This window comes from Hemicordylus capensis, chromosome 4, assembly GCF_027244095.1.
Source record: "Hemicordylus capensis ecotype Gifberg chromosome 4, rHemCap1.1.pri, whole genome shotgun sequence".
In the NCBI taxonomy this organism is placed as follows: Eukaryota; Metazoa; Chordata; class Lepidosauria; order Squamata; family Cordylidae; genus Hemicordylus; species Hemicordylus capensis.
The window spans coordinates 314,379,337-314,401,206 of NC_069660.1; the positions used below are offsets into that span (position 1 = coordinate 314,379,337).

The 21,870-nt window shown below is 47.0% G+C and overlaps 1 protein-coding gene across 3 annotated transcripts in view; it reads right to left on the reverse strand.

Moving 5' to 3' along the window:
• Positions 1-21,870, reverse strand: part of PTP4A3 (protein tyrosine phosphatase 4A3) — a 146,707-nt gene that overhangs the window by 46,681 nt on the left and 78,156 nt on the right. The gene's annotated exons all lie outside the window — the stretch shown is intronic.

Here is a 21,870-nt window from a genome sequence, read left to right on the forward strand (position 1 = left end):
TTTTTCTTTTTTAAAGGGCCTTGAAGACAAACTTTTAAAATCAGGCTGGAATGTTTAAACTTATTTTATTTTTAAGCAAGAGATTTAAAAAAACCTTTGTAAGCTGCCTAGAGATATTTAGAGTGGGCGGTAGAGAAATATAATGAATTGATAAAAATAATTTAAAAAATAAATTAAAAGCAGAGATGCCATTTTCTCAAGGGCCAGGTTTTCCTCTTGGTTATTTTGCATCCCTGAATAAATACCTATCATTCCCTGCGCAAGTGCTGAGTGGGTCACTATTGCACTTGCAGCTAGGCTCTTGCTCTGCAGACCTGACTATTGCACTCATTTCTCCATTCTGTACAACTGCCTCAAAACTCAGAAATAAGTCGTAGCTTCTTTCCTACTACTCGTGCAAACAACGCTATTTTCACTGTGGGCAGCAAAAAAATCACGAGCATTCATTGCATCTTTTGGCGGTGGGACATCAACAATATGACACACGTCCGTCCGCAGGAGGAAGCTAGCTGGATGTGAAGCAAGTTCTGGTGTCCTCTTGGGACTGAGCGGGGCAGAGCTGAGCTGCTTGTGGGAGGTGTATTTATAGCCCCAAAGCACATTACATGGGACTGCAGGAGTCAGGATGCAGCCGCTTGGCTGAGGTTGTTTTGAAAGGCACATCCTGCGTGAACTGCTCTGACTGCTAAATAAACAGCAGATCACTCCTTTCTCACAACAGGCACCTGCCCTGCATCTGTTGTGTACGCACCTTGTTTCAGTTTTCATAACAACTGCAGAAAACAACTGCTGAAGCTGCTTCTTGACAAAGCATCCAATGCTTAAGCACATAAACAGCAGCCCTACTGGATAAGACCAGAGGTTTCCAACCTTGGGTCCCCAGATGATGTTGGACTACAACTCCCATGACCTCCAGCTGCAATGTCTGACGGTTATTGTGGCTGGGGGTGGTGGGAGTTGTAGTGAAACATCTTGGGATCCAAGGTTGAGAACTTCTGCAGCAGTTATTTGATGATACCGTGTAACCCTTAACCCTTTAATTCACCTCCATCTTGTTGTCCCATCAAAGGAGGGAAGAACCGGGCCAACTCTCCCATAACTATTTAGGGAGGGGGAGAGAAATTAGCTGTTTGTTATAACACATTGTGATGTATGTTAAATAAGGAATTCCATTAATTGCCTTCCCAGCTTTCTCTGTAAATGCTAATCTCAGTGGGGTTTGTAGGATGGTCAGAGGAGGATTCTGGATTTCCACATAAAATGGTGGGATTCTATGCAAAAAGGCTGCCTCACTCTCACAAGGTGAGGGCTGCACACATCTACTCAGGAGTAGGTCCCACTGAGTTCTGCAAGATTCTAATTCCAAGTAGACCTATATAGCATCAGACTGCATCTGTAATTTGGGTAAAGACGTACCTGTTTTCTCAGGCATTTAACTGAATTTTTAAAAATGTAATGTGCTTTTACCTGTGATTTTTGTGTGTGTGAATTTTATCTGTTTTATACTGTTTTAATATTTGTTGTGTTTATAATTTGTACACCACCGCCTACAGATGTTTATATCAGGGGGTATAGAAATATGATAGATAGATAAATAAATAGCTGAAGCAAAATGCTCTCCCGACATTAATGTAGCAGTGAAATTCTAGTTAGTCAAAACACCTCTCAGAACTACTGAGTTATGCAACCGTTAGTCGAAAGTAGGCTGGAGTGTGACCTCCCCTATATCATCCATTACTGAAAAGAAGGCTTAGAAGTAGCTGTAAGGGTTTCTTAGGGAAAAAACCCAAATGCCCACAGTAAGCCTATTTAAGTAAAGTAAAGTGTGATGTCAAGTCGATTTCGACTCCTGGCGCCCACAGAGCCCTGTGGTTGTCTTTGGTAGAATACAGGAGGGGTTTACCATTGCCTCCTCCCACGCAGTATCAGATGATACCTTTCAGCATCTTCCTATATCGCTGCCGCCGGATATAGTACCAGCAGTGGATTCGAACCGGCAACCTTCTGCTTATTAGTCAAGTATTTCCCCGCTACACCACTTAAAGTGACAGTACTTTTGTTAGGACCAACTAAAATTTCACAAAATAGTAAGCAAAGTTTTGAGCCTTACAGAATTCTTCTTCAAACTAAAAGGGTGGGGTGGGGGGCAGTGTAGGGAAAGTGGTGGGTTAAAAGCTGGGCATGGCAGAGATGTCCAAAGGGATGAACTTTTTAACAGTCTTAGGGAAGAGTACAAGAGCTCTGAGGCAGGCTTAAGGAGATTAGCCTGCTAGGTACAAAACAGATTTCAGGCTTTGCCAAGGTTTATCGGGACAAAGAAACAATCATGACTGTTTCCCCACTTCTTTGAACATAGAAAATCTAGCAGTTTCTTGGATCTGCCTTCATAAGAACATAAGAACAGCCCTGCTGGATCAGGCCCAAGGAAGCCCATCTAGTCCAGCATCCTGTTTCCCACAGTGGCCTACCAGATGCCTCTGAGAAGCTCACAGGCAAGAGATGCGTGCATGCCCTCTCTCCTGCTGTTACTCCCCTGCAACTGGTACTCAGCGGCATCCTGCCTCTGAGGCTGGAGGTGGCCTATAGCCCTCCGACCAGTAGCCATTGATAGACCTGCCCTCAATGAATTTGTCTAAGCCTCTTTTAAAGCCAGCCAAGCTGGTGGCCATCACCACATCCCATAGCAAGGAATTCCATAGATTAATTATGTGCTGTGTGAAAAAGTACTTCCTCTTCTTGGTCCTAAATTTCCCAACCTTCAGTTTCAAGGGGTGACCCCTGGTTCTAGTGTTGTGTGAGAGGGAGAAAAATTTATCTCTGTCCACCCTCTCCATTCCATGCATAATTTTATACACCTTGATTATGTCTCCCCTTAGTCGCCTCTTTTCCAAGGTAAAGAGCCCCAGATGCTGTAGCCTAGCCTCATAAGGAAGGTGATCCAGGCCCCTGATCATTTTGGTTGCCCTCTTCTGCACCTTTTTCAGTTCTACAATATCCTTCTTAAGATACGGTGATCAAAGCTGTACGCAGTACTCTAGATGTGGCCGCACCATAGGTTTGGATAAGGGCATTATAATAGTAGCATTTTTATTTTCAACTCCCCTCTTAATGATTCCTCGCATGGAATTCGCTTTTTTCACAGCTGCTGAGCACTGAGATGACACTTTCAATTAGCTGTCCACCACGACCCCAAGATCTCTCTCCTGGCCAGTCAGCGACAGCTTCATCAACTAGCAGAGGCAGAAAGGAACTCTGAGTGCCATCTTTTATGAACAAAGGAACTGAAAAAGAAGCTCAGACACCCTCGAGCAATTGTAAAAGTGCTTCTTCTAGATGGAGGGTGCGGCGGCTATGCAAGCCACCTGCAGGTTGCCGCCTGAGACATGCCAACGTTGTCTGCACACAATCTAGGAAGTCTGGATAACCAGGCACAAATGCAGCTTCAGGGCTTGCTGAGAGTGCCTGAGCAGCCATAGGGTTCAAGGTTGATTCTGCCTTGAGAGAAAGAGCCCTCAGGTGCATGGGGGAAGAACGCAAGGGAGAGAAATGAATAGATGGGCGACCCTTAAACCAAGGCTAGGTGCCAGGGAGCCGTGGCACCTAGAAATTCAGCCACGGTGCTTTGATTAGGCTATTCAGAGCCAGAGTTCTTTAATAAAGTCTGTATTCCCCGCAGGCAGCCCTGCTTCTGTTCCAAGAATGTTACTTTTAAAGGGAATAAAGAGAAGCCTATATACCCTCTCCCTCCTCAATGTCTGTCATTTAACGTCAGGTCATTTGCTCTAGTGCCCAATGCCTGGCTCCTAAATCCAAAGAACGTTTGTCGGCCTGCCTTCAGTTGCTTGCAACAGAGGTTTGGGATAGCCAGTGAAGACCACGTACACAAACCCACACACCTGAAGCCAAGAATTGGCTGGTTAGTTCAAATTGACAAATACAAGTTAGTACCAGGCTCCACATTTCCTTAGGAATGCCACATTCCCCAAACCAGGAGACTGTAGCAGCCACCCTGAGGCTGGTAAAACTTCCCATCCATGTCATTGGTAAAAGTTGCAGGAGCCCTCTCAGGGTGGAGGCCTGGGAACCCTGTTTTCCCAGCACTTTAGTCGATAAGCTAATACCTTAGAGGACGGAATCAAAGTTTGACCTCATCTGAACAGGCTCGGATATTGGCTAAAACTAACAAGATGAAGTTCACCAAAGAGCAATGTAAAGCCCTGCCTGTGGGAAAGAAAAATCAAATGCACAAGTACAGGAGGGGGGAGACCTAACTTGGCAGCAGCACATGGGGAAAGGGTCTTTGTGGACACAAGCCAGCAGTTTGATGCAGCTGCTAAAAAAAGCTATTGCAATATTAACAGAGCCACAGAGTCCAGCTCACGAGCAGTAACAGTTCCAAGTCCCACATGGAATTCCATGTCCAGTCCGGGCACCTTGTAAGAAGGACATGTATAAAGTAGAATGGCTTCCGAGGAAAGCCACAAAGATGGCGTGGACTCTAGAAAAGAAGTCCCAAGACTTAGAGGTCATTCACACAATCGAAAACTGTGTTCTACCCGGGTTTGGGAACTGTGTGTACTCCCAATTTCTAATTGTGTGGAAGCAAGGTTAGAGGAAAACCTGGGTAGAAGTGATTGTGTGGAAGCAAGGTTCGAGGAACCTTTTTCTCCTACCTTGCTTCCACACAATCACTTCTACCCAGGTTTTCCTCTAACCTTGCTTCCACACAATCAAAAATTGGGAGTACACACAGCTCCCAAACCTGGGTAGAACACAGTTTTTGATTGTGTGAATGGCCTCTTAGTTTTAATTTTTTTTGGTGTAAATTGTTGTTTTACATTTTTAACGGTTTAAATGGTTGGTTTTATTGTTTTATTTTGTAAACTGCGCTGAGACACTGGGATTGGGTGGTATAGAAATGTAAGGAATGAATGAAGGAATGAAGCGGAACAGCTGAAGGAGTTGGTTGAAGAAGAACAGAAGACTAAGTGGTGGTGGTGGCGGCGGCGGGGAAGAGATATGACAATGAGCTTCAAATTCTGAAAGGCTGTCAGGAAGGAAGTGGAGTGGACGATTTTTCCCTCGCTCCTGAGGACTAGAAGCCATGGTTTGAAACCAAGGAAGCAGATTTAGGCCAGACAGAAGGAAGCATTCTTTTTTAGAGTGGAACAATCTGTCTCGTGCAGTGGTAGTATACTCCCCTTTGCTGGGGGTCTTCCGACAGAGGTTGGGCAGTCTCCCACACTGAGCAAGAGGCTAGACCTCTAAGGTCCCTCCCAACTCTGAAATCCTATGACTGTTTTTGCCCACAGGCACGGACAGATGCACGCCAGCAATGACGCTATCTCGCCACCTGCCAGGCTATTATTCATCTGGCAGCTCCCTGCCCACATCACAGAAGAAGTGAGTGTTAAGAAGGATTTAACAAAGGATCACAGGGAGATCAAACTCTTAACCAACTTGATCCAGATTTTGAACACGCTGAAAGCTACTGAAGTATAAAAGACTGCAAAGGCATTCCTGCCACCATCTCCCATTGATAGAGGAGACTTCACCTTTCTATGGCTGAAGAACATGGGAGAAGCACAAATGAAAAAAATAATGTATTCAATTCAATTCAAATCAAATACCGCTCTTCGTAAAGTGGCTCAGGGTGGTTTACATTAAAATCAAAGACACATAACAAAACTATTAAAATCAAAAAACATTCTAACCAGATTAAAACTCAAAACTAGGTATCATTAAAAGCCAGGCTAAAAAGATGGTGTCTTTAAGGCTCCATCTCTTTGTATCCACTTCTTTTGACAGTACAGTACATGCTTATGCACATTTCTGATGTGGTCATATGGCAGGTGTACATGTACATGTGTGCACGTGCATGCGCGTGCACACACACACACACACACGCACGCACACACACGGTGGGGAGCAGTCATTAGCTCAGGAAGAACCAGCTGCTGTGATTTTTTGTTTCTTTGAAGAACAGGGTCAAATAAATCAATATATATTTTAATGAAAGTAGTTAGATCAGGAGGAGAGCTGGTCTCGTGGTAGCAAGCATGACTTGTCCCCCTTAGCTAAGCAAGGTCCGCCCTGGTTGCATATAAAAGGGAGACTAGATCTGCGAGCACTGTAAGATATTCTCCTTATCTCTTTCCTTCCATTTTAACCCAGCTTTTGCCCTTTTCCAGATTCTGGAGTGCCAACCGCCTCCCCCACCCCAATTCCCATTCACTCAATGCCTCGTTATCCGTGGTGCCAGCCGAGAACAGAACCCCTGCGGATAACGAGGTCCACAAGAATTAAGACTTATGAGGACTGTATTGTCCAACTTGGGATTCCTGGCTGAGGACCAGCAGGCCCCAGATGTGGAATCCTGCGACTGTAAGCAGCCTCCTAAACACTGTCGCAACCCAAACAGCTGCTGACAGTGGGAGGGTTGAGAAACGCCACTTTTAATTAAAGTAGAGGCTTTGGAACTCACAGCTCGCCTCGGTTTCCCCCCAGAGAACCACCTTTCCTCACGATGCCCGCGAGAGACAACGTGGAGCTGAATAGGTGCTTTCCTGTCCAGGAAAAAGGTATGCAGCAAGGGTAGGGATGACAATCCAGGTGGTGCCAGGTGCGGGAAAAATAAACAGAGGGGTATTCTTTACAGAAGTGTAGCAGCCCACTGAGTTACAGGAAAACCCTTCCCGTTGCATTCTGACACAAGGGATTTGGGAATCGATGCACCCAGAGAATCACAGAACCAGCAAGCTTCACTGGAATGCTAGAAATCCAAACGATCGTTTTGGCCTAAGCAACAAGTTCCTCGCCCTCATGGTAAGGGATCCAAGCCCAAGAACACAGTTCCAGACTACCTAGAAAACAAGGACGTGTGTGGCGTGAGTGTTTTATGAGAGATGGCTTCTAGCGCCCAGAAGTTGGGAATGGCTTGCCTCTGTATGCCCAGTACAGTATTGCCTCAGTAGAGAGCCCCAAGGTTGTAAGAGCCCTGCTCTAATGTAATCTTTTCCCCACAGTGGACAGCCAGATTCTTCCAGGAAGACCACAAGCAGGGGGTGAACTGACTGCCCTCCCATTCATTCCAAAGCTTCTCATTCTGATCAACATGCAAACAAATCCAAAAGATCGACAAAAGGCCAAAATTCCAGGGGCCCAAAGCACTGATTGCTGGAACCCAGGGATCTGAAACGTTTCCTCAATTGTGTCCCAAGTTGAACGACTCAGCGTTTGGCAGTGGCATCAAGGACACACTGAGTGACCAAACTCGTGGCAATGCAATTCCCGTTTCTTTCAGGGCACCTTGAACGTGCCATTAACAGTCTTAATTTTCAGCTCTTTGGCTGGTCGACAGCATTTGATCTCCGCTCATAATCTTTCCAAGTTGAAGGCAGAAGGAAGGAAGAGAAAAACGAAGCAGCCTGACTTTTGAATATCTTGGCCCTGGGGGCCTGGGCCAGTTTGGACGGGGTTGAGAGGAGAAATTTGCCTGCATGTAGACTCCTTGGATCAAAGGGTTGCAAAAAGAAGGTTCAGCACCTAGAACAAACAGAGGGATTGCCCCTGTTTAGCATACAGGTGAACAACCAGGAACAAGTTCCTGGCAGAGCTAGGAGGAACACAGATGTGCAATTTGGGACTTCATTACACAGAGGACAGCAGCTGAAGACAGAGAGCCGTATCCATGACTTCATACATGAGTGATTAGGAAGACATTATGGGCAGCCCTGCAGGCACAGATCAAAGGCCCATCTAGTCCAGCCACCCCGTTGCCAGCACTAACCAGCCAGATGCCTCTGGGAAGCCTGCAAGAAGAGTATGGAGGCAACAGCTTTTTTCTGTCTGTCTGTCATCAGAGGTATGCTGTCTCTGATCATGGAAGTTGCATTTGCTCAGTAATGTCTACAGCCCAGCAAGGTTTCAGACAGCGGTCTCTCCCAGTCCTACCTGGAGATGCCAGGGATTGAACCTGGAACTTTCTGCATGCAAGTATGCAGATGCTCTTCCACTGAGCTATGGCCTCATCCACCAAGGAGAATATCTTACAGTGCTCACAGGTAGTCACCCATCCAAATGCAAGCCAACACAGACCCTGCTTAGCAAAGGGGACAACTCATGCTCACTACCACAAGACTAGCTCTCCCCAGAAGGGGAAAGAGCCACACGCGATAGTCAACAGGTTCACCAAAACCAGCACCAGAGAAAGAATACATTCAAGACTGTAGCCTTGAACCAAACCAGAAGCACCACCCCACACACACACCAACCACAAACGTGAGTGTCGCCTTTTGGTTTTCAAGACATGCAATTTTTAACTCACCCTACACAAAGGCCTCCTGCTTTATTTAAAAGGTGGGGTGGAGGGAGCCTGTTTGAAAGTCTGAGAGCTACAGGCCACCTCCAGCCTCAGAGGCACGATGCCTCTCAATCCCAGTTGCAGGGGAGCAACAGCAGGAGAGAAGGCATGCCCTCAGCTCTTGTCTGTGGGCTTCTCAGAGGCATCTGGTGGGCCACTGTTGGAAACAGGATGCTGGACTAGATTGGCTTTAGGCCTGATCCAGCAGGGCTGTTCTGATGATTCTGGCACCAGCAAAGCAATCTGAGCCTTCTAATTTATATAGGCCGAGGCAGTAATTTTTAACCCTCCAAGGCTCCAGGACCCACAGAACTTCTTTATTTTCTCCTCTTCCAAAAGGACCCAGCAAGGCATGTAACAGGGATGCTGCTATTACATTTTGCCACAAGGATCTTTTATGTGTTTTATTTTTTATTTATTTAACATGTATATACCACCCAAAATTTGTGACTCTGGGTGGCTTACAGTAAAAAATAACACACACATCAAAACATGAAAATAATATAAAATTTAACACCATGTTAAAAACGGAAAGTCTAATAAAAAGCCTGGGCGCACAAAGGTGTCTCAACTGCCTTCTTTAAAAGTTAGCAGAGATAGGGAGGCTCTTATTTCAGCAGGGAGCACATTCCAAAGCCCTGGGGTAGCAACAGAGAACCAAGTGGAAGCAGAGGGGGGCAGAGACAGGAGTGGGTGCCATCTGGAAGGAAGCAGATGAGTAAGCCTGCCTTTTGACCCCTGCAGCCAGCACTTCTCGCTTCGAATGGAGGCCTGCATCCAACCAAATGGAGAGACGCAACTCCTCCATTTCCAAACAAAGCCAAACATTCTGTTCCATGGAGACGCCAAGTAATGGAGCAGCCAAGACAAGGAGCTACAGAGCAGGAACACGAGGCGCTGTACCTCACTGGCGGAACACAAGCTTTGCATGTAGCAGATCCCAGGCGCAATTCCTGGCAGCATGTCCGCTTAGGACTGGGAAAGTCCTGGGAAAGGTGGGAAACTGCCACCTGAAACCCTGGAGAGCTGCTCTCAGTGAGTGCAGACCAGCGTTTCCCCAAGCTTCGAAGCAGCAAGTACCCCCCAATTCTGAAAAAATGTAAAGGACCACTCTCAACCCTCAGTGGATTTTAGATTTACTGTAATGTTTGCCATATGACGGAAGAAGGGCTGTGGATTTAGGGCCGTGATAAGACAGGCGTCCGATCCAGCCACCTTTGGCATCTGGGGTGCACAACTCGAGTATGTACTTGGGCTAGGGAGGATGGTGGCCAAAGCCAAGAGAGCCAGGGCCACATAAAGCTGGGAAATGGAAATGCTGTGCATTGCATGGCATACCAAGGGATTTTGGGGAGGGTCACTGTTCTGGAGGGGAGAAATGAGCAAGGGAGTGTTGGGGAAAGAGGGGAAAAGATGGGGGGGGGGGGAGAGAGACACACAACTCACTCACGGCATCAACCACTGGCCAAGGTAATTGGGCACTCTCTTCTCCATCCCCCTTGCTGGGCTTCTTTCCCATCTCCCCTTTGTACCGGACCCCAAGGATATGTGTCGCACACATTAAGAAGCTAAGGTGTGGACAATTTGGGGGTAGATCAACCAATGGTCCGACTCAAAGGAAGGCAGTTTCATGTGACGATGATGGCTCAATTTTTTTCCTTTGCTATGAACACAGAAGGTAGACTCAGGCGAGCCACTGTCCTCTCAGCCTCAGTGCCCAGCCACATCTTGGGTATGATGGGAGCCAGCATGGCATAGCAGAGGCAGAACCAAGCCTGGATCAGGGAGATGCAGGTCCAAACGCCTACCCAGGCATGAAGTCTGAACTACCTTAGGAACAGAGGAAGCTGCCATATACTGAGTCAGACCATAGGTCCACCCATCTATTCATTCATTCATTCATCACATTTATATACCGCCCAAACGTTTGTCTCTGGGCGGTTAACTTTCGTCTCTGGGCGGAAATCTAGCTCAGGATTGTCTTCACAGACTGGCAGCGGCTTCTCCAAGGTTGCAGGCAGGAGTCTCTCTCAGCCGTGTCTTGGAGATGCTGCCAGGAAGAGAACTTGGAACCATCTGCTCTTCCCAGAGCGGCTCCATCCCCTGAGAGGAATCTCTTACAGTGCTCACAGATCAAGTCTCCCATCCATATGCAACCAGGGTGGACCCTGCTTAGCTAACAGGAAAAGTCAAGCTTGCTATTACAAGACCAGCTCTCCTCTCTACAACCTTGCAGGGTTGTGGATAAAATGAGTGGTGGTTATGGGTGGGGAAAGTATGCTGCCCTGAACCCCAAGGGTAGGGTTAAAAAGGCAATCCGGCAAAATACACTTGGCCTACACTGCACAGTTGTTGTAGAGGTCACTGGGGAAAATGGAACGCTTTGAGCACTCCTCCGTGTATATAAATGCCAGATGTTTGCCAGGGCCAGATACAGGGGCATAAGCAGCACCGTTCCACATTTATGAACATAGGAAGCTGCCTTATACTGAGTGAGACCACCGGTCTATCTGGTTCAGTATTGTCTACACAGACTGGCAGCGGCTTCTCCAAGGTTACAGGCAGAAGTCTCTCCCAGAGATGCCAGGGAGGGAACCTGGGACCTACTGTTTGCAACTCTTACAATGTTCATATATGTAGTCTCCCATTCAAATTCAAACCCAGGTGGACCCTGCTTAGCAGAGGAGGCAATTCATGCTTGCTACCAGAAGACCAGCTCTCCCCGTTTAAGGGCTTTACACACTTCCAAAGCCATGTTAATTTTCTGCTTCCACCAGCACAATCACTTTGTCTGAGCAGATGGTCTGGATCCAGTTGGCAGCACTTCACTGTAGGCAATCAAGTTCTACAGACTGCAATAAATAAATAAAATCAAGAAATACCAAGTTGTGTCTTTACTGCCAACTGTCAGGTAGCAGCTGTGTACATGTGCATTTGATTGTGAAAATGTTCCCACAATCCAAGAATACTGCCCACTAGTAACTAGGGGTGTGCACAAAACAAAGTTTATGTTCCATTCGAAGCTTGGAATGGAACGCAAAATCTGCAGATCGTTCCACAGGAACAACTGGGAACATTCTGAGAGCCATTTTGAAATACAAAATGGCACTCTTCTATCCTCTGCATATGTGTGGTGGCCATTTACATGGCGGTGTGGACTGAGCAAATGGCCGCCATGGGAGCGCAGAGGCCAGAAGTGCACCATTTTGGATTCCAAAATGGTGCTCGGAACAGGTCGGAAGGTTTTGCCTCAGGATAGGTAATATAATATATTAATTGTGTATTGACTGAAATTCTGTTTGCTCCTCAAAACATATCAAAGAATGCACTCCGTATTGTAGCAATGGATGAATTACATGCAACAGTTCTGTTCTACTGACATATTCTGGAGCTCGAATCAGGCTCCCCCCTTTTAAGGGTTTTTTTGTTTCGAGCTTGCAATGGCCCATTTTCAGGTGGAACATTCCACACATCCCTGCTAGTAACTGTGGCAAGAGTTCACAGCCAAAGCTACAAGGGGTGGTGGCTTCTTGATGGCAGAGCACGTGCTTTGCATGTGGCAGGATGTGGATGTGGCAGTTGCCAGGATCTCTCTGTTCATTAAAGATAAGACCTTTGTGAACTGGTGGAGGTCAGAGGCTTAGGCAAGCTGCTGCCAGCCGGAGCCGATCACTAGACCAAATGGAACAACATGTCCATGTAAATTTTTCTTTAAAAAAGAAATTAACATGCATGTTGGATGTTCAACCACACTAGGAAAGGAAAGGTTGTGCCATCAAGTCAGTGTCAACTCCTGGCAACCACAGAGCCATTTGGTTTTCTTGGTAGAGTATAGGAGGGGTTTACCATTGAATTAAGGTCATGTTTTGACCTTATCAGATGATGCCTTTCAGTACCTTCCTATCTCATGCCTAGTATGAGATGATGCCTTTTAGCACTTTCCTATATTGCTGCTGCCCGATATAGGAGTTTCCCATATTCTGGGAAACAAACCAGTGGGGATTTGAACCAACAGACTCCTGCTCTCTAGGCAGGTTGCTTCCCCGCTGCGTCATTAGGTGGCAACCACACGAGAGTCATTAAAAAAAGATCTCTGGCCAAAACCCCATGTCCATCTTTATGGCCAAACGGCCTTCTGCAAGCTAAATAAAATGGTGGTGTATCAAGAAGCCTTTTTCATTCATTCATTCGATTTCTACACTGCCCTTCCAAAAATGGCTCAGGGCAGTTTACACAGAGAAACAACTTTGAGGGCTGATCCTCATATTTGGGATTTGTTTATTACAGAGATGTTTTTCTCCCTGCAAGTGAGCAGCCCTTTCAGAAGACAGACAGCCACACTCTTTCTTTTAAAAGCAAACATGATTAGTGCCTTCAACCACTAAGAATTTGTGGAATATCACCTGTTTTTACCCAGTCTATTAAAATGTAATACATTACCACCAGGATGTCAAATGAGTTGCTTGTACGGATAATACACAAATGTGGCAGAGCTCAATATACTTTCATTAACATCTAAAGCAAAAGAGCCCAAACGTAAGAGAAAACATGATCTTAATTCACAACCACGCCAATTAAAACTGATTGCCAATCAGATCAAATGATTAAGCTTGCAGCCTGAAAATTCATGTTCACAGACTTTTTACACACACACACACACACACACACACACACACGTATTGTTTCAGAACGATGTTCGCTTCCCTGACAATGGATAGGTTAAGGCTCCACTGTGCAGCTACTCAGGAAGGTCAGCCATGTACGAAGACCAAGGATGAGATCACCCAGCTCTGTACGGAAGGCTGGACACAGCACAGTAGCCTCTCCCTAAGTCCTAAGCTGGTGGACTGAAAGCTTCAAAGGCTTAAGGAGGGATTTAGGGGGCCACACATGATGTGCTTGCAAATCTTCAGAAAAGACTTCCCTCGGCACCAGCTTTGGACAGAGAAAGAGGGAGAGACTCGTTTTGAAATGCAGGCAAAGCCACAACCCAGAGCAGAGGTAGCCAACTGGAGGCTCTCCAGCGATCATGGGACTACAGCTCTCATCATCCCAGCCACGCAGCGTTTGCCTTTGGCCACTGAGGCTGGGGATGATGGGAGTTGTAGTCCAACACCAGCTGGGGGCCCATGAGAACCCCATATGAGAACCCCAAGAGCTGCAGACCCAAGTGCTTTTCGATCTGTTGTCTCTGCAAGCGGAAACGGTGCGTGAGATCTTTCATTTCAAGACACGGCTGTAGCTCTGCATCAGATAAAACACCCTGGAAACCACGGTTTGCCAGCTAACTAGATTGATAGCAATCCAAGCCAGGCCAGCGAATGGCAGGATGGTATCCCAGCTTGTTCTAACTGCAATCCGTTAGCAAACCGCAGCCCCCAGAGGCCACAGGTAACACAGAGGCTGCAGTTAGTTGACAGCGGAAGCAAGAACTGTCTCAGTTTTTGCCTGCGTGCATGGAGAAGTGCGTGAGCCTATGGCCCCTTTCATGAAGTGCTAACCACGGTTTAGCGTTGCCTCTGAACTTGCACCACATTCTCTTGGCCTCAGCCTCCGTCTGCAATAAAGGGATAATATGGACCTACCTACCAGCTTACCAAGAGAATCTATATGAGAAATGCTCTAAACCAGGGGTAGGCAAACTTTGGCTCTCCAGCTGTTGCAGAACTGCAACTCCCATCATCCCCCGCTGCAGTAAACTGCAGCGGGAGATGATGGGAGTTGTAGTGCAGCTACAGCCAGAGAGCCGAGGTTGTCTACCCCAGTCTAAGCACTCAAAGTATAAATGGTGAGCAGTAGCATATGGAGAAGAGCTGGCGGGGTGGGGTGGGGAGAGAAATACTTACAATTTCTGTTCACCAGAAGCAATACTTTAGCAACAACATTTGGGTCACCAGCAGGGCTGAAAGATTTCAAACGCCTGGCTGCGGTCCTCAAACTTCTAGGAAACCAGGTGTTTGGGAGTCCACCAGCCTCAATTACAGGGTTTGTAAACGAAACAATCTTGAATCTAGCCCAGCACAAACTTCTGGAGCAGTCATGGGCCTGTTTCTGTGCTCCTTTGCATGAGAGCAGCTTCCAGACTTGACTGGCCCCAGATCTCCCCTTTTCTCACCAACTGCACACAGCCCCATGTCCCCCAGCAAAGCACAAGGGGGACATGGGGTAACACAAAGGGTGCTTGTGTTATCCAAGTTCTGTTCAAAATCTCCTCCGTTGGCAAAGCCTCAGCTCACCACATCTCCCTTTATATCCAACTTTGCCCGATCCTCCTCCTCACTCCAGGAATTTGGAGAACACTTTGGATATTTGGCACCAGAGAATGAAGAAAGAGTTTGTTTACTCCCACAGGACGGTTTAGGGATACCAAGAAAGAGGATCAGATCAATGTCTGAGGGAAGAACCGTTTACCGGGGCAGCAATCCTTGGCTAATGGATGGAACCTCCATGATCAGGAGCAGTATACCGGTAAATATCAAACAAAAAGGAGTGACCATCTCCATTATGCCCAGTTTGCGAGGCATCTAGCTGACTAGCCAGCATGTCTGGTGGGAGTGGCTGGCTGGCAAGCTGAAGTGAATGCTGTGACCTTGGGATGCGAGCAGGATGGATAAAAATCAATGATTTTATTTTTTAAAAACTAAAAAAATCAGATTTTTAAACATTTAAATTTGATTTTTTAGTTTAAATTGGATTTTTTTAATTTAAATTGAATTTTTTAAAATTTAAATCAGATTTTTAAAAAATAAAATGCTTTTTGAAGAAAAAAATCTATCTAAAGATAGTTTTCTATTTAAGATGCATTATAGTCCAAAGGTTATCCATCATGAAATGATTAGTTTTTAATTATGTAGCATGAGGCTGTATATATCCAAGGTTTAAATTTTTTGGTAAATGAATTCCATTAATCCATTCACAATGTCATGCTTCCAAAGGTTTCTGTAAGATTATTTTGGCAATTTTTCTATCTAGAAGAGGACCAAAAATGAAACCTTCATCTGCTTGTAAATATTAAGATTCTACCAGCAAGCATGATTTTTGTTAATGTAAAAAACCAAGATTTAAATCGTGATTTAAATCGATTTGATTTAAATCAAATCCACCCTGGACGCAAGGGCTTCTGCATTTCTAGCTACTGTTTTGAAGCGGCAAGAGAGGTGTATGTTAAGAATTGTGCTTCTGGAAAAGGAGCACTTGCAGAAGGGAAGCAAGATCCAGTGCCTCTGGGCAATGAGCGAGCCCCTTCCCCTTTGAGTAGATGGAGCAGCCTTATAAGCCACTATGGGATCCATCGAGCACAGTGTGGTCTACTCCGAAGCAGCATCTCACCACGGTCCAAGCCATCAGAGCTTTTCCCCCAGCCCTCGCACACTCCAATGCTTTTAACTGGAGAAGTCGGGGGATTAAATCCGGAACCGCCCAGCGGCAGAGCATGTGCTGTGCCCCTGAGCGATGGCTTTTCTCCCAGATGCTGATGACTACAACTGATCTTGGAGAGCTGGTCTTGTGGTAGCAAGCCTGAATTGTCCCCTTTGCTAAGCAGGGTCCACCCTGGTTTGCAATGGAATGGGAGACATGTGAGCACTGTGAGATATTACCCTCGGGGGAAGATCTTGGATGCTTATTCAGGGGAAGAGCATCTACATGCATGCATGCAGAACGTTCCAAGTTTCCTCCCTGGCAGCATCTCCAAGAGAGGGCTGAGAGAGACTCCTGCCTGCAACCTTGGAGGAGCCGCTGCCGGTCTGTGTAAATGATACTGAGCTAGAGAGTCCAATGGTCTGACTCAATATAAGGCATCTCCCTATAGGAGCTGTAGTCATCAACATCTTGAAATCCCTGTTACCGAGAACGCTGGATCTCACATCCCCAGCCAGGAGGACTAAACTTTACTTGCATAACCCAACTGGGAACAGATTATTTGCATCACAAAACACGGAGCACATCCATCCATATCACCTCAGACAGAAAGCCTTTTTCAGGGTGGTTTACTCACCAAGTTCATCTGTGAGTAATCAAGTGGCTTAGCCAAGAGGCCTGTGCAATCCAGCCCTCGGAGAGCCATAAAAGCAGGGGAGGATTGGGAGGAAGGGGTCTGCCTCTGAAGCAGTCTGAAACCTACTCCTGACCTATAAGCAAAAGGGAGGGCTTCTCCCATTTGGGTCCCCAGACGTTGGGACTACAACGGCCATGATCTCCAGCCACAATAGCTAAAGATGATGGGAGCAGTTGTCCAGCAACATCTGGGGACCCAAGCCTGAGAAGCCTTGAATTAGGAAATACAGTAAAAAGGAAGTGAGAGTGATGCAAGCCGTGTGCAAAGCAGCTCATGCAAGATATAGCCAGGTCACGGACTTTTCCGTGGCACGCAGAGGCTCAGGAGGGATCTCTCGCTCAGCCATTTGCAGCTGACCCCCTGGATCCAGCAAGCACATGCCAACACTCGGAGGTCCTGCAGCCCAGGTGGCCCAAAGGAAGAGAGCCCCGCGTCTACCTTTCAGGGAGGATGGGGCGGAAACTCAGGCCGACAGGGAAGGCACAGAAGCCGGCTTTGCCAAACCGCAACCTGGAAATTTAGCCGGGTGGCACTGAGGTGCGTGACCCAGATGAGCAAGAGGAGGTGCTCACCAACAGCTGAAACCAGAGCACAGGTGCAGAGAGGGAGAGCCCAGCCTCATGAGCCCTTTCCTAGCCTCACCCAGGTACAGGCAGCTTTGGGCCAAAATCCCGGGATTACAGATCGCTCCCTAGAGATTAGGCTGTGAGTCACACAGAACATTACTTTCTCACTCATCTCTCCTTGCATTTGGTTCCCCCTCCGAGGACAGCTTAGTGTTCTGTAATACTGCAGCCTGCCTCCCTCATAAGCAAGGGAGCTGATCTCCCCACTCCATCCTGCAAGCAGCCTTCCCTTGGTCCCAGAGGGCATGCGATACCACCACCTTCCTGAAGCTCAGCAGGACTTGGTGTGGTCAGTGCCTGGAAGGGGGACCCACATAGGCCACCTTTGGAGATGGGGCTGCAGCTCAGAAGGTCTCAGGTTCAAACGCCAGAATCTCCAGATAGGGCTGGGAGTGACTCCTGCCCGAAACCCTGGGGAAGCCACTGCCAGTCAGCGCAGACAATACTAAGCTAGATGGACCAATGGTTTGACTTGGTATCAGGCAGCTTCCTACGTTCCTCTCTTGAGCCTTTCTTGGCTCAGGTAGGCTGTGCCCACATGGCCAGACTTAAATGGAAAACCCACTCTGGACATGGACTAGAAGCGAATTCTTTTACTGCAGGAGCGGTGCTGCTTCCCTATGAGTCCCATGCACTGCTCCCTCTAAGGCGTGCGCACGTGCACTCACACGTTTTTGGATGTCCGCTCCGTTCATTTTAGATCCCGCTCAGGTTGAATAAGGAAGGCCCCACTCTGATTGCAGATGCGCACACACTGCCTTGATACTGCTGTCCAGAACAAAACTCATTCCGCACACAAGATGAAAAAAAACTAGAGGGACCACTGGCACGGAGTAGACCCAAGCCTGTCTAGCTTCATTAAGTCGGCTGTACCATGCACCTTCAGACTCTGCATGCTCTAATGGTGATATTAGGGCTTCATCAGGGACCTTAAGTCCTAGGGTGGGGGAAACTCTGTCACCCTTACTGAGCTAAGAAGTCAGCGTGGTGTAGTGGTTAGAGTGCTGGACTAGGACCGGGGAGACCCGAGTTCAAATCCCCATTCAGCCATGAAACTAGCTGGGTGACTCTGGGCCAGTCACTTCTCTCTCAGCCTAACCTACTTCACAGGGTTGTTGTGAGGAGAAACTTAAGTCTGTAGTACACCACTCTGGGCTACTTGGAGGAAGAGCGGGATATAAAATGTGTTAAAAAAAGAAAAAGGTTGATTAGCCAGCAGCACACCCGTAGCAGAATGAAAAAGGACAGAGCAGGCTCTATTAAAATATCATTACTAGTGGACAATCCATCTTTCAGCCTTGCTGGAAGGCAAGCAGCCTATTGCTACCAAGAACTGGCCAGGCTTAAGAGTTTTGTGTTACAATCTCTGAGCAGCAGTAGATTTATACTTGCGCATGCACACGGTCTCTGGATCCACCATTTTGCACGTGGCTCCATGCCCAGCCACTATTTTGCACCCAACTCCCGTTGGCAGACCTCCGGATATTCTAGTAAACTACAAAGCAGACCCAGCAAGCCTGAAATCTACCCACTTGTACCCAGAACATGCCCCAAATGCTGCTGCAATGTACAGGAGTACGACGACAGAAACATCAGAGGTGGGGAGGGTTCTCTTGAGGTTTGGGAGCCCCTTATGAAGCGAAGGACTGGGACCTACCAGACTGTGCTGACAGCCTGCCGGCTTCAAGCTTGGCTGAGGGATTCCCTAGCCTAGCACTCCCTTGCAAATTCAAGGATTCCTTATTTTTCAAAAGCGAAGAGCACCAGTGGGTGTGTGTCTAGGACAATGAGAGGAGAAGCAAGAAAGCAAAGTTCACTCAATCCCCAGTGGGTGGAAGGGTGTGAAAAGAAGCAGGATGTCAAGATGAAAGGTTTATAGGGAGGAGATGCTGCGGGTGGGTGGATAGAGAAAGAACCTAATCACCTGCATAACTTTTATTTAAGTGGAATCTGGGAAGAGAGCCTGCCCATAGTATATATTTGGAAGGGGTGGTGGTGGAACAAACAGGGAAAAAAGGGAGGAAGCAACACACAGGGTCATCCACACTTTCCCCCCCTCAATGAACAAAAGCCACTGAGCGCCATGGACATCTGCCACTCCAGCAGGAAATAAGCATGAGGCAGAAGGATAACAGAGAGAGCCTGTTAAAAGCTTCTGCATTTGGGAAGCCAAAGGAAATGGTATTTGCTATAAAAAGGACGGACGTGCCATTCAAAATACATAGTCCGGAATTAACCATCCTCTTTCTATTTTCTCATCTCCCGCCTCTCACCTCACTTCCTCTGGTAAAATGGGACTTGGTGGTCAGAGTGTGTTTGGACTGACCTGGCTGAAGTTTTCCTGCCAAGCAAGAGGGGGGGGGACACGGGGGGGGACGGGACACTGGCCTTAAAAGCTGGTTAAAAACCAGTTTCCCACTTATTTGTCAAATCCCTAGATATATCTATCTCTGTATCAAGCTGCTTCACTCACTCACATGAAATTCTGAGACCAAACCACAAAAGAGAGAAACATGCTGTTTGGCAGGTAGGTTCCAGACCTCGCCCACACTATCAAAACCCCCGGAAAAATTCATTAATTTCCTGTAAAATGCGGAAAACTCTCCCATTGGAAAAGCATGGGAAATGATGCCTTCCGACAAACTTTGGCAGTTTTCTCGGGTACTTTTACAGACAGGAAGTCCGGACTTTCACAGAATGATGAACAAACAAGCTATATTGTTATAGTTCACTGGATTTCTATCTGTGTTGGATTTTCACGAAACTCGCTTAAGAAATCGAACAACATGAAAAATTCTGTACTAGGGGTCTTTGTTCATCTGTCTAATTCAATCTCCTAGAATTTGTAAGAACATAGGAAGCTGCCTTATGGTCAAACCACTGGTCCATCTTGCTCAATACAGGAAAACCTCGTTATCTGCAGATCCAATATCCACAGTTTCACGTATCCACAGCCAGGTATTGATACCGCACCTTGGCATGTGTGGAAAACAAATGGTTAATTTCGTATATCCACAGATTGGAGACTGCCGGAAATTACCTTGGAGGTCATTTTCAGCTGCCATTTGTAAAAGGGAGCCATTTTGTGGCTCATTTAGTAAGGAAAAAACCCTTCCCCACCATGAAAAAAAAAACCACAGAATGATGGAAGAATTTGGATTTCTGGAAACAATGCTGGATAGCTGAAGGCCGCGGAGCAGGGTAGGGCACTTTATTTTGACGCTTTAATCTCTTTTTTCCCTGTTTACTCCTATTTCCTGGGCCTCTGGGAACCTAGCCTCCGCAAGGGGATAATGCATCCTTGCTACCACAAGATCAGCTCTCCTCCTTCACCAGCAATGCCATTACATGCTCAAAACAAGTAGCTCTTATGGTCTTCAACTAGCAAGGTGTGAAGAGAGTAATTTCGTGGTGAAGGGAGAGGGCATGTAGAGTTACCATGCCCCCCCCCCTCCAATTCTGGTATTTAGCCAGATTTTAAGCATTTCACCCAGATTCACCTGGATTTCAGCTTTCATTTTAAAAAAAGAAAAAAAAAAGCTAAGCTCTAGCCCGTGTAGAAGCGGAGTTATGGAGCAAAATGTGCAGTCATTATTCTGCTCAGAAATTATTTTCAAGCCGATTTATATAATATGCAAATTAGGCACCCACATTTGGAAAGCCAGAATATGGCAACCCTAAGTGCAGGGTCATTTCGTGGTGCAGGAGGAATGCTTACAAACTGCATGTGTGTGCACACACATATACGTGAGAGAGCACACAAGCACCCAAATTTAATTCTTGGAAAAAGTCTCCTTATATTTCCATGAACAGAAAAAGTTGATACAGTTTCTCTCTCTTTCCTGGCGCAGAAAGAGGAAAAGAAAGGAGAAGAACGGTACAAAACCCCCAGATAAATAAATGCAAGAATGTGCATTTTGAATGACATGCCTTTCTTGGATGAAGAGGTACACATGAAAGCATGCTTGTACATCATCTCCCAGGGCCTACAAACATGGTTGCTAGGGGCAATCATCAATTTAATTCCACTGGTTTCTGCATGCCAAATAGGAGAATGCTGTGTCTCCTCCAGAAGCCAAGTGTGACGAGAGATTCAACCCCCACTGCCTTCCCCCATATTCTCCATACACCACAGACCCAATTCTGGGACACATCACAGCATCACCTTTGCCTATGCAATGCAAGAAGCCCTGAATCATCTAAGCAGCAGCCTGCAGGGACACCTCACCATATGAATCAGGGTCAAGACTGCCAGTGGGAGGGCTGGTGCCTAGGTACTCCACTTTGGACTGGTGGCACAGGAAAGAGTGGCATTGCCACAGCTTCTGTGCCACCAGAGAAAATGGAAGCAGGCTGTATAACTTTCCAAGGAGAGCGGGGCCCCTTGCTTTGGGGATGGAACACAAACCACCTCCCACTCAGATTACCAAGGATTTGCGGGGGGCTGGGTGGTGATGGTCAGGGTCTCTCACTGCATCCAATGCATGTTGGATGCTCCTCAAGCCTCCTTTGTGAAGCAAAGGAGCAACAGTGACCAAACGAATGGTCGGCTGCCAACCCTGGACTAAAAATACGAGGCCGCCTGATCATTTTCTCCCCAGGATTACAGCTGTGCTTTCATGGACAAAAAACACCGAGTTTGAGCTGATTAAGAAAGGGCAGGCTTTCCCTTCTGTAGTGCTCACAGGAGTAACGTTCCCTGTGGAGGAAGAACAGCGGACTATCAAGCCACATGGGGGATCACTCCCTAAGGAACAGAGTGGTAGAGAAGGCTGAAAATGGTCCCTCTGAGGTCAAGAGCGGCACTGGAACGGGATAGAAGAGGC